This window comes from Odocoileus virginianus, unplaced genomic scaffold (genome assembly GCF_023699985.2).
Source record: "Odocoileus virginianus isolate 20LAN1187 ecotype Illinois unplaced genomic scaffold, Ovbor_1.2 Unplaced_Scaffold_10, whole genome shotgun sequence".
NCBI lineage: Eukaryota > Metazoa > Chordata > Mammalia > Artiodactyla > Cervidae > Odocoileus > Odocoileus virginianus.
In genome coordinates, this window is record NW_027224272.1 from 34,323 (window position 1) to 46,207 (window position 11,885).

Here is an 11,885-nt window from a genome sequence, read left to right on the forward strand (position 1 = left end):
ACAACATTGTTTATTAGAGGAAGGTGCATTTTGTATTGTTCAGGGTCCCATGGAACCCCTTCTCCCTCCCTCTGTGCAGATCTTGAGCTGCCTGTGGACAGGGTTAGCTCAAGAGACTCCCGGATACCTGTTTTAAAACTTGAAAGGTTAAGGGTTTGCACGCATGAATCAACAAGGGACCTTTATTTCTTTAGGAAGCAATTAGTTTACTGGAAGAACTGGCAACACTGAAAGAAGGAAAACTTAAGTGAACTTATTCTGCAAGGGCAATACTGCAGACTTCATGGCAGGCAGGGTGACCGTGGCCACTCACCCAGGACTCGGGGGAAAGTCCAGTCTAGGATCAGTCCTCCTTGTCGCCGTGGCCCAGGGTGAGCTTGTCAAGGACGTCGTCTGCCAGGCCGCCTTCCGGGGACCCCGCGTTGCTCAGGTTGCTGACACGGTCCTCTAACTCCTTGATAAACTTGACCTGCTGGTCCAGGTAGCCGGTCTCCAGGAAGTGGCACAGGTCGGCGTCGCAGCTCTCAATGGCCAGCTGGTGCAGGTCGAGCAGGCTCTGGTTGACGCACTTCTCCAGGTGCAGGGTGTCTTGCATGGCCTGGAGTCCGCTCTCCCACTCTTGGCTCTCGGGCTTTCTGATGTCGAGGAAAGAGACGCGGCCCCCACGCTCTTTCTGCAGGAACATCAGGCTCTCCGCTGTCTTGCTGTGCTCATGGGAGCCAAGCAGGAAGAAGCGGGAGAAATGCTTCAGGGCCACGTCATCACGGTCGAGGTAGAAGGCCACGGCCAGGCACTGGAACGAGGCGTGGAACTCCAGGGCGGCGTGGTTGTTGACCGCGGCCTCACACTCAGGGCGGTTGTTCTGACGCACCTCCAAGGTCGGTGTGGGCACCAAGTCGGGCGACTCCAAGACCGAGGGAATGGCGGCTGGGACGACGCGAGTGTGGGCCCAGCATCGGTGGGGGCGCGGGCGCCAGCGGCCTCCCCGCAATCTTCCCATGGTGGGCGGTGTGGGCGGCCTGAGGCGAGCTCCGGGTCAGAGGGCAGGTGGCTGGGTGAGGGCTCTGGGAGGGAGGGGTAATGGCGTCCGCTGGGCGGGGTCAGTGCCTGGGCTTGAGATTGGTTAAGGAGGAGCTCACGTGAGTGGGCGGGATCTGTGGGTAGGATCTGTGGGCGGGGCGAGACCACTGTCTATCAAAGCCAGGGTGAGGCAGAGCTGCTTTGAGCTGAGTACTTCGCATCTAGAAAGTTTTCCATTTGCCGTAATACTTTTTTACCAAGGACTTTCTCTTATTCTCTAATTGCTCCCTTTTATAGCACCCTGTTCCCATTTTATAAGCCCACTGTCATGTTTACAGTACTGAGAATATGAATTTGGATTTTTTTGATAATGGTTTCTTCTGTTTCCTGTAGTATATATATTTTTTCTCCAAAAATAGTTCTGTTTATTCATCATGATCTCTTTCACTTTGTCAAATATCTGGTAAACATTTGTCCATCCATATTTGGGAGTAAAGGACCCAGGTTCGATCCCTGCATCTGGAAGATCGTCTGGAGAAGGGAATGGCTACCTACTCCAGTATTCTGGCCTGGAGAATCCCTTGGACAGAGGAGCCTGGCGGGCTATAGTCTGTGGGGTCGCACAGAGTCCGACGTGGCTGAACGACTAACACTTGCACTTTTTTCACTGTGATTTCACCCTCCCCTCCCCTGCCTGGTGGTTCTTATTATGATTACAAGAGGTGCCTCACTAACAACCCTTAGGGAACTTTGAATTGAAAACATGGCTTATTACTCACAGGTCCTAGAGGATGGACGGCATGCGTCAGGCTCCACAGCCGGGTCATGGGTAGAAGGTGAGTACACGTGTGGCCTGGGGCACATTTACTGGGGTCTAGGATGGGATGTCTAGCGTGTTACAGATTGAGTCTTTCTTGGTGAATTTAAAACATGAGCATGAATTAAAATGTCAGAGGGGAAAAACAAGTGGTCAGATGGTCAGTTATCCTAGTCAACCAGTGATCTCTAAAACAAAGGAAACTGCTGCAAACAGAGTTTTACTACTTCTTTTCCAATCTGGATTCCTTTTATTTCTTTTTCTGCTCTGATTGCTGTGGCCAAAACTTCAAAAACTATATTGAATAGTAGTGATGAGAGTGGGCACCCTTTTCTTTCTTCTGACTTTAGGGGAAATGGTTTCAGTTTTTCATCATTGAGGATAATGTTTGCTGAGGGTCTGTCATTTATAGCTTTTATTATGTTGAGCTATGTTCCTTCTATTCCTGCTTTCTCTAGGTTTTTTATCATAAATGGATATTGAATTTTGTCAAATGCTTTCTCTGCATCTATTGAGATGATCATATGGTTTTTTTTTCAATTTGTTAATGTGGTGTATTACATTGATTGATTTGTGGATATTGAAGAATCCTTGCATCCCTGGTATAAAGCCCACTTGGTCATGATGTATGATCTTTTTAATATGTTGTTGGATTCTGTTTGCTAGAATTTTGTTAAGGATTTTTGCATCTATGTTCATCAGTGATATTGGCCTATAGTTTTCTTTTTTTGTGGCATCTTTGTCAGGTTTTGGTATTAAGGTGATGGTGGCCTCATAGAGTTTGGAAGTTTACCTTCCTCTGCAATTTTCTGGAAGAGTTGAGTAGGATAGGTGTTAGTTCTTCTCTAAATTTTTGGTAGAATTCAGCTGTGAAGCTGTTTGGTCCTGGGCTTTTGTTTGTTGGAAGTTTTCTGATTACAGTTTCGATTTCCGTGCTTGTGATGGGTCTGTTGAGATTTTCTATTTGTTCCTCTTCAATTTTGTAAAGTTGTACTTTTCTAAGAATTTGTCCATTTCTTCCAAATGGTCCATTTTATTTGCATGGAGTTGCTGATGATAGTCTCATATGATCCTTTGTATTTCTGTGTTATCTGTTGTGATCTCTCCAGTTTCATTTCTAATTTTGTTGATTTGATTTTTCTCCCTTTGTTTCTTGATGAGTCTGGCTAATGGCTTGTCAATTTTATTTACCTTCTCAAAGAACCAGCTTTTGGTTTTGTTGATTTTTGCTATGGTCTCTTTTGCTTCTTTTGCATTTATTTCTGCCCTAATTTTTAAGATTCCTTTCCTTCTACTAACCTTGGGGTACATAATTTCTTCCTTCTCAAGTTGCTTTAGGTGTAGAGTTAGGTTATTTATTTGACTTGTTTTTTTGTTTCTTGAGGTGAGCCTGTATTGCTATGAACCTTCCCCTTAGCACTGCTTTTACAGTGTCCCATAGGTTTCAATTGTTGTGTTCTCATTTCATTTGTTTCTATGGCTATCTTGATTTATTTTTTAAACTTCTGTGATGGGGGAGCCTGACTTTCATTTAGTCTTGTAGCTGGCACTGTGTTTATTTAAGACAGCTGTCTGTGATGTGGATGCCTTGGCAATCAACAGCTTAAGATTGGGCACTTACGTTACAATAAAAGAAAGTTTAAAGAAAAGCTTTTGCACAACAAAGGAAACTATAAGCAAGGTGAAAAGACAGCCCTCAGATTGGGAGAAAATAATAGCAAACGAAGCAACAGACAAAGGATTTATCTCAAAAATATACAAGCACCTCCTCCAGCTCAACTCCAGAAAAACAAATGACCCAACCAAAAAATGGGCCAAAGAACTAAACAGACATTTCTCCAAGGAAGACATACAGATGGCTAACAAACACATGAAAAGATGCCCAACATCACTCATTATCAGAGAAATGCAAATCAAAACCACAATGAGGTACTACTACACACCAGTCAGGATGGCTGCTATCCAAAAGTCTACAAGCAATAAATGCTGGAGAGGGTGTGGAGAAAAGGGAACCCTCTTACACTGTTGGTGGGAATGCAAACTAGTACAGCCGCTATGGAGAACAGTGTGGAGATTTCTTAAAAAACGAACTAGAACTGCCATATGACCCAGCAATCCCACTTCTGGGCATACACACCAAGGAAACCAGATCTGAAAGAGACACGTGCACCCCAATGTTCATTGCAGCACTGTTTATCATAGCCAGGACATGGAAGCAACCTAGATGCCCATCAGCAGATGAATGGATAAGGAAGCTATGGTACATATACACCATGGAATATTACTCAGCCATTAAAAAGAATTCATTTGAATCAGTTCTAATGAGATGGATGAAACTGGAGCCCATTATACAGAGTGAAGTAAGCCAGAAAGATAAAGACCATTACAGTATACTAACACATATATATGGAATTTAGAAAGATGGTAATGATAACCCTATATGCAAAACAGAAAAAGAAACACAGATGTACAAAATAGAATTTTGGACTTTGTGGGAGAAGGCGAGGGTGGGATGTTTCGAGAGACTAGCACCAGAACATGTATATTATCAAGGGTGAAACAGATCACCAGCCCAGGTTGGATGCATGAGACAAGTGCTCGGGGCTGGTGCACTGGGAAGACCCAGAGGAATCGGGTGGAGAGGGAGGTGGGAGGGGGGATCGGGATGGGGAATACATGTAAATCCATGGCTGATTCATGTCAATGTATGACAAAAACCACTACAATATTGTAAAGCAATTAGCCTCTGACTAATTAAAATAAATGAAAAAAAAAAAAAGAAATTGCCATTCTGTTTTCCAAAGTGTCCGCATAATTTCTCATTTCCATTAGCAATGTGTGAAGGTCCAATTCCTGTAATGTTTTGGCAATACACAAAACTGCTTATTTACTTTACATCATAGCCATTCTACTCGGTGTTAAGTAGTAACTTATTGTGATTTTTAAAAAATTTCTCTAATTACTAATGGAGCTGAGTATATCACTACAATATTGTAAAGTAAAAAAAAAAGAATATGTTGTAATTAGCCTCCAATTAAAATAATTTATTTATTTATTTTACTTTACAACATTGTATTGGTTTTGCCACACATTGGCTTGAATCTGCCATGGGTGTACATGTGTTCCCCATCCTGAACCCCCCTCCCACCTCTCTCCCCATCCCGTCCCTCTGGGTCATCCCAGTGCACCAGCCCCAAGCATCCTGTATCATGCATCGAACCTGAATAAATTAAAATTTAAAACAATAAAATAAAAATAATAAAATAAAAAATAAAGAAGAATATTAATTCTTCCTAAATTCTTCCAAAAAAATAAAAGGAACACTTCTTAACTTATTCTATAAGACCAGTATTAACTGATACCAAAGTCAGATACTGACATCAAAAGAAAAGTATAGAACAATATGAGTACAGATATAAAACACCCTCAACAGAGTATTAGGAAACTGAATACAGTGGGATATTAAAAGTATTATATATTGTGGTCAAGTAGAATTTTCCCTCGGAATGCCAGGTTGGTTCCATACACAAAAATCAATTAATCTTATTAACAGAATGATTATGAGAAAAAGCACACAATCATTTCAACAGACAGAAAAAAATTTGGTAACATCAAACACCATTTCATCATTAAAACACTCCACAAGCTATAAAGAAAAGGGAACTTTCTCAATATGATAAAGGGCAGTTTTGAAAAACTCAAAACTAACACCATACTCAAAGGTGAAACAACAAAAGCTTCCCCTTTAAGGTCAGGAAAAAGAAAAGGATGCCAGCTTTTGCTATTTCCATTCAACCAGACATTCGAGCCTTAGCATTTAGGCAAGGAGAAAAAGACATTCTAATAGAAATGGAAGACGTGCACCCCAATGTTCATCGCAGCACTGTTTATAATAGCCAGGACACGGAAGCAACCTAGATGCCCATCAGCAGACGAATGGATGAGGAAGCTGTGGTACATATACACCATGGAATATTACTCAGTGATTAAAAAGAATTCATTTGAATCAGTTCTAATGAGATGGATGAAACTGGAGCCCATTATACAGAGCGAAGTAAGCCAGAAAGATAAAGACCATTACAGTATACTAACACATATATATGGAATTTAGAAAGATGGTAACGATAACCCTATATGCAAAACAGAAAAAGAGACTCCAATGTATAGAACAGACTTGTGGACTCTGGGAGAAGGCGAGGGTGGGATGTTTCAAGAGAACAGCATCGAAACATGTATATTATCTAGGGTGAAACAGATCACCAGCCCAGGTTGGGTGCATGAGACAAGTGCTCGGGCCTGGTAAACTGGGAAGACCCAGAGGGATCGGGTGGAGGGGGAGGTGGGAGGGGGGACCAGGATGGGGAATACATTGTAAATCCATGGCTAATTCATTTCAATGTATGACAAAAACCACTGCAATGATGTAAAGTAATTAGCCTCCAACTAATAAAAATAAATGAAAAAAAAAAAAAGAAATGGAAGGAGTAAAACTATTCACAGATGACATAACTTTATATAAAGATAATCCCAAAGGGAAAAAAAATTAGGAGTAACAAATTGCCTGTGGTAACAAATTGCCCCAAACTGATGACCGCGTCCCCTACCCGCCGCCATAAAACCAAAACCGCATACTTATTCTCTTAGAGGTCTGGAGGCCAGAAGCACCAAAATATGTTCATTCGGCCCAAATCAAGGTGTCAGCTATGACATATATCCTCTGGAGGATCCAGGAGAGAATCTTCTTTTCTTCTTCCACTTTCTGTGTGCTGCTAGCTTTCCTTGGCTTCTGCCTGCATCCCTCCAGTCTTTAAGGCCATCATCTTCAAATCTTTGTTCTATCTGCCCATTACATTTTCCTCTCTCAGTGTGAAATCTCTATCTCCCTCTTAAGTGGTTGTGTCTGACTGCATTTAGAGCCCACCTAGATAATCCAGCATAATATTCCCATCTCAAGATCTTAAAAGTAACCACATCTAAAGACAGTCTTAGTTTTGCCATATAAGATTACATTCATGGGTTTCAGAGATTCGTATGTAAATATTTTTTGGTAGTGTATTTTTCAGCTTACCAGTCTTTCTTCCCTCTGGCCCCAAAGATTCACATCTACCCCACATGCAAAATACGTTCATCCATCCCAACATCTCACTGAATCTTAATCCTTTACATTGTAAACTCAAGTCCAAAATTTCATATAAATATAATGAGTTTAGAAGTCTAAAACCTAATTATCAGCATTATCTAAATCAGAGAGTGAGACTCTGCATATGATCCATCTTAGGACAACATACTTGTCCATCTCTATACCTGTAAACCTAGAAAACAAGTTGTTGTCTAGCCGTGCCTGACTCTTTCACGATCCCATGGACTGTAGCCTACCAGGCTCCTCTGTCCATGGGATTTGCCCGGCAAAAATGCTGGAGTGGGTTGCCATTTCCTTCTCCAGGGGATCTTCCCAGACCAGGGATCAAACCTGTGTCTCCTATATTGGCAGGTGGATCCTTTACCATTACGCCACCAGGGAAGCCCAGAAAACAAGTTACGTCTTTTCAAAAAAAAATGCTGGAACAAATCATTTTTAAGCCATTCCTATTCCAAAATGGAAAAAAAAAAAAAAAACAGAAGAAGAAAAAGGTCACTGATTCCAAGCAATTTCAAAGCCCAGTATGAATATTTCATTAGGCTGCCAGGCCTAGGAGGAATTTTTTGTGGGTCAAGTTTTCCCCTTCTGTGCTGAAGGCTCCATGCTCTGAGCCCAAGATTCTTCTCTTAAAGCTATTCTTCATTTTCCTTAAAGGGTAGCATATGTTTGTATCTGAGGAGTTGTATTAGCTTGGTTCCTGCATATAGGATTTGGAAACCTTGTGACATACCTTTGTTTCATCTTCTCTCTGCTGCACAGGAACAGCTTTGGCTTTCTCTCCACATGCTTTTGTAACAGTGAATCTCCTAATTTTAGCACCTTTTCCATTTTGGAAAAGTAAGAATACCTCCAATTTTGTACTTTACCATTAGGCCTATTGATCCATTTTGAGTTGTTTGTTTGTCACTGTAGTACTTCTTTCTCAAGTCATAACAAATACAAAAAACATAGTCATTCTCTATAAAATTCACAAATGAAACTATTGAACATCAAATCATAAACAATTCAAAACTATAAACTCAATAAATTACAAATGTCAAGCAATTTTCATGAAGTGATTTAACATAATTACATGTCTTCCTTTCTTCCTGCAAACAAATTTATTACATCAATCTTAATATTTATCTAGAACTGTGTCTCATTCTACAGAAATGGCCACTGAGTTAGACTATATTTTTTGTGACTTGGTAGGCCTTAAATCTTGTGGAATAACTTTTCAATTTGAGAACAAATTCTCCAGTGGCAACTGGTATTCCCACAGCTATATATAAACTGAGAGTCAGATAAGGATTTGGAACCGTGTGCAGTATATTAAGCTGCAAGATGATGTCCCATCTGTTATTTTTTACTAGGTTCATCAGTCAGTTTCAATTGTAAATTTTTATTTGGTTGCAGTAATTCATTTCTACAGTTTTTCAAAGTATACATGTTATCTGAAACAGAGGTTAGCAAATAATTGCTTACAACCTGAATCTGACCCACCATCTGTTTATGTATAGCCCACAAGCTGAAGATAAATTTTGTATTTTTAAATGATTGGAAAATGTTAAAAGAACGTAATGGATGACACGTAAAAATTTTTCTAAAATTCAAATTTCAACAGCCCTAAATACAATTTTATTGGAACAGAGCCATGCTCATTTGGTGACACCCTGTCATTGGGGTGATTTTGTACCTGGCTGTTTTTACTAAAATGGCAGAGTTTACCTAAGTTCACTTGCCTTATCAGTCTTACAGTTGAAACTGATGCACTAAAAAATAGACATGCCAGGCGGGAAAATCTTCAACTTCTAAGGATCAGACATCTGATTTCATAAGAGCTCACTATCAACTGAAAACTTCATTTAAACTCACACAGCTATGGTCAATTTATCTACCACAAAGGAGGCAAGAATACATAACGTAGAAAAGACAGTATCTTCAATATGAAGTTCCAAGGGAAACTAGACAGCTACATATAAAAGAATTACATTAAAACATTCTCTAACATCATACACAAAAACTCAAAATGGATCAAAGACCTAAATGTAAGACTGGACACTATAAAACTCTTCCAGGAAAACATACACAGAACACTCTATGACATAACTCACAGTAATATCTTTTTTGATCCACTATCTAGAATAATAAAAATCAAAATAAACAAATAGAACCTAATGAAAATTATAAGCTTCTGCAGGGGAAAGGAAATCATAAAAATTTTTTAAAAAGGCAGCACACAGAATGGGGGAAAATGTTTTCAAATGAAGTGAGCAACAAGAGACTAATCTCCAAAATATACAAACAGCTGATGCAGCCATATGTCAAAAAGGCAAACAAACAATAAGCAGAAGATCTAAATTGACATTTCTTCAAAGAAGACATAGAGATGGCCAAAAATCCCAAAGCACATGAAAAGATGCTCAACATCACTACATATCAGGTAAACGCAAATCAAAACTACAAGCAGGTAGTTTTGACCATTTTGACCTCATACTGGTCAGAATGGCCATCAACAAAATGGATACAAACAATAAATGCTGGAGAGGGTATAGAGAGAAGGGAAACCTCCTACACTGTTGGTGGGAATGTAAATGGTATAGCCACTATGGAGAGCAGTATGGAGGTTCCTTAAAAACTTAAGATAGGAACTACCATATGATCCAGCCATCCCACTCCTGGGCATGCACTGGAGAAAGCCATAAGCCAAAAGGACACATGCATCTCACTGTTCATTGCAGCAGGACATGGAAGTAACCTAATAGCCAGGACATGGAAGCAACCTAAATATCCATCAACAGAAGAATGGATAAAGAAAATGTGGTACATATGTAAAATGAAATATTGTTGCTGCCATTGTTGTTTAGTTGCTAACTCATGTAAGACTCTTTATGACCCCATGGAATGTAGCCTGCCAAGCCCCTCTGTCCATGGGATTTCCCAGTCACGAATCCTGGAGTGGGTTGCCATTTCCTTGTTCAGGGGATCTTCCCACCCAGGGGTCAAATCCGTGTCTCCTGCATTGGCTGGCTGATTCTCTAAGGCTGAGCCGACAGGGAAGCCCACAATGAAATAGTACTCAGACAGAAAAAAAAAAAAAAAAGAAGAACAAAACAATGCCGTTTGCAGCAACGAAGATGAACCTACAGATTATTATACTAAAGTCAGAGAAAGATAAATGGCATATGTTATCATTCATAGTAGAATCTTATTTTTTCTTAACAAAGGTACAAATGAACTTATTCTCAAAACAGAAAGAGACTTACATATATAAAAACAAACTTATGGTTACCAAAAGGGAAATGTGGGGGAGAGGGATAAGTCAGGAGATTGGGATGAACATACATACACTATATACTACATAAGATAGATAACCAACAAGGCTCCACTGTAAAGTACAGGGAACTCTACTCAAAACTCTATGATAACCTATATGAGAAAATAATCTAAAAAAGAGTGGATATATGTATGTGTATAAATAAATCATTTTGCTCATCACCTGCAACAAAACATTATAAATCAACTATATTTCAATAAAATTTGGAAGACCCAGAGGGATCGGGTGGAGAGGGAGGTGGGAGGGGGGACCGGGATGGGGAATACATGTAAATCCATGGCTAATTCATTTCAATGTATGACAAAAACTACTGTAATGATGTAAAGTAATTAGCCTCCAACTAATAAAAATAAATGGAAAAAAAATCAATAAAATTTAAAAAACTAAAAACTGTATTTAAAAACTCTAAAATTGTATCTCCAGTTGGAGATTGCTTCTCTTTCATGTTGTCTCCCTTTTATCAGAGATCCCAATAGGCAAACGGAGAAGGCAATGACAACCTACTCCAGTACTCCTGCCTAGAAAATCCCATGGACGGAGGAGCCTGGTAGGCTGCAATCCATGGGGTCACTAAGAGTCAGCGACAACTGAACGACTTCACTTTCACATTTCACTTTCATGCATTGGAGAAGGATATGACAACCCACTCCAGTGTTCTTGCCTGGAGAAGCCCCAGGGATGGGGGAGCCTGGTGGGCTGCCATCTATGGGGTCGCACAGAGTCGGACACAACTGAAGCAACTTAGCAGCAGCAGCAGCAATAGGCAAAAATCATCACTTACCAAGATGTGTTGTTGTTTAGTCACTAAGTTATGTCCAACTCTCTGTGACCCCATGGACTGTAGCCCACCAGGCTCCTCTGTCCACGGGTATTTCCCAGGCAAGAATACTGGAGTGGGTTGCCATTTCCTTCTCCAGGGGATACTCCCAACCATGGATTGAACCTGCTTATTTCCTGTATCTCTTGCATTGGCAGGCAGGTTTTTTGTTGTTGTTGTTGTTGTTGTTTTTACCACTAAGCCCCTAGGGAACCCTATGAAGATTTAGTTTTCGATATTCAAACAGTTTAAATTCCAATCAGCCCAGCAATGGCAAAGAGCAAGGAAAGTGTGTTCCGCAAACACTCCCCCCACCCCAGGTTTGCCTTATAACATTTGTATAATTAGAAGGATAGAATATTTTATATCCATGTCATCGTACACCCAGAGGCAATTAGCCACAAAGTACAAACTCACTTTTTATGATTTTTTTCTCTTTCCTCAGCAGAAATTATTCACTCAAACCCAACAAGAAATCCAAAAGGTATGGGTTTAACATTGCAGATCCTAGTACTTCCCTGGTGGTCCACTGGTTAAGACTCCAAGCTCCAAGTGCAGTGGCCAGGGTTCGACTCTTGCTCAGGGAACTAGATCCCACATGCTGCAACCAGCCAGTGTTTGCATGTCACTAGAGATCCTGCACAGCACAACCAAAATCTAAGATCCCACATGCTGCAACTAAGACTTCGTACAGGTAGATACATAGATAGTTGGATGGATGGACAGGTGGATAGATCAATCAATCAACATTAACACTACAGATCCTGGAGATAAA

At 40.5% G+C, this 11,885-nt stretch overlaps 1 pseudogene; it reads right to left on the bottom strand.

The window, feature by feature from the left end:
• Positions 1–343: 343 nt before the first annotated feature.
• LOC110152438 (ferritin heavy chain pseudogene) lies at positions 344–1,000 on the bottom strand (annotated as a pseudogene).
• Positions 1,001–11,885: the final 10,885 nt, after the last annotated feature.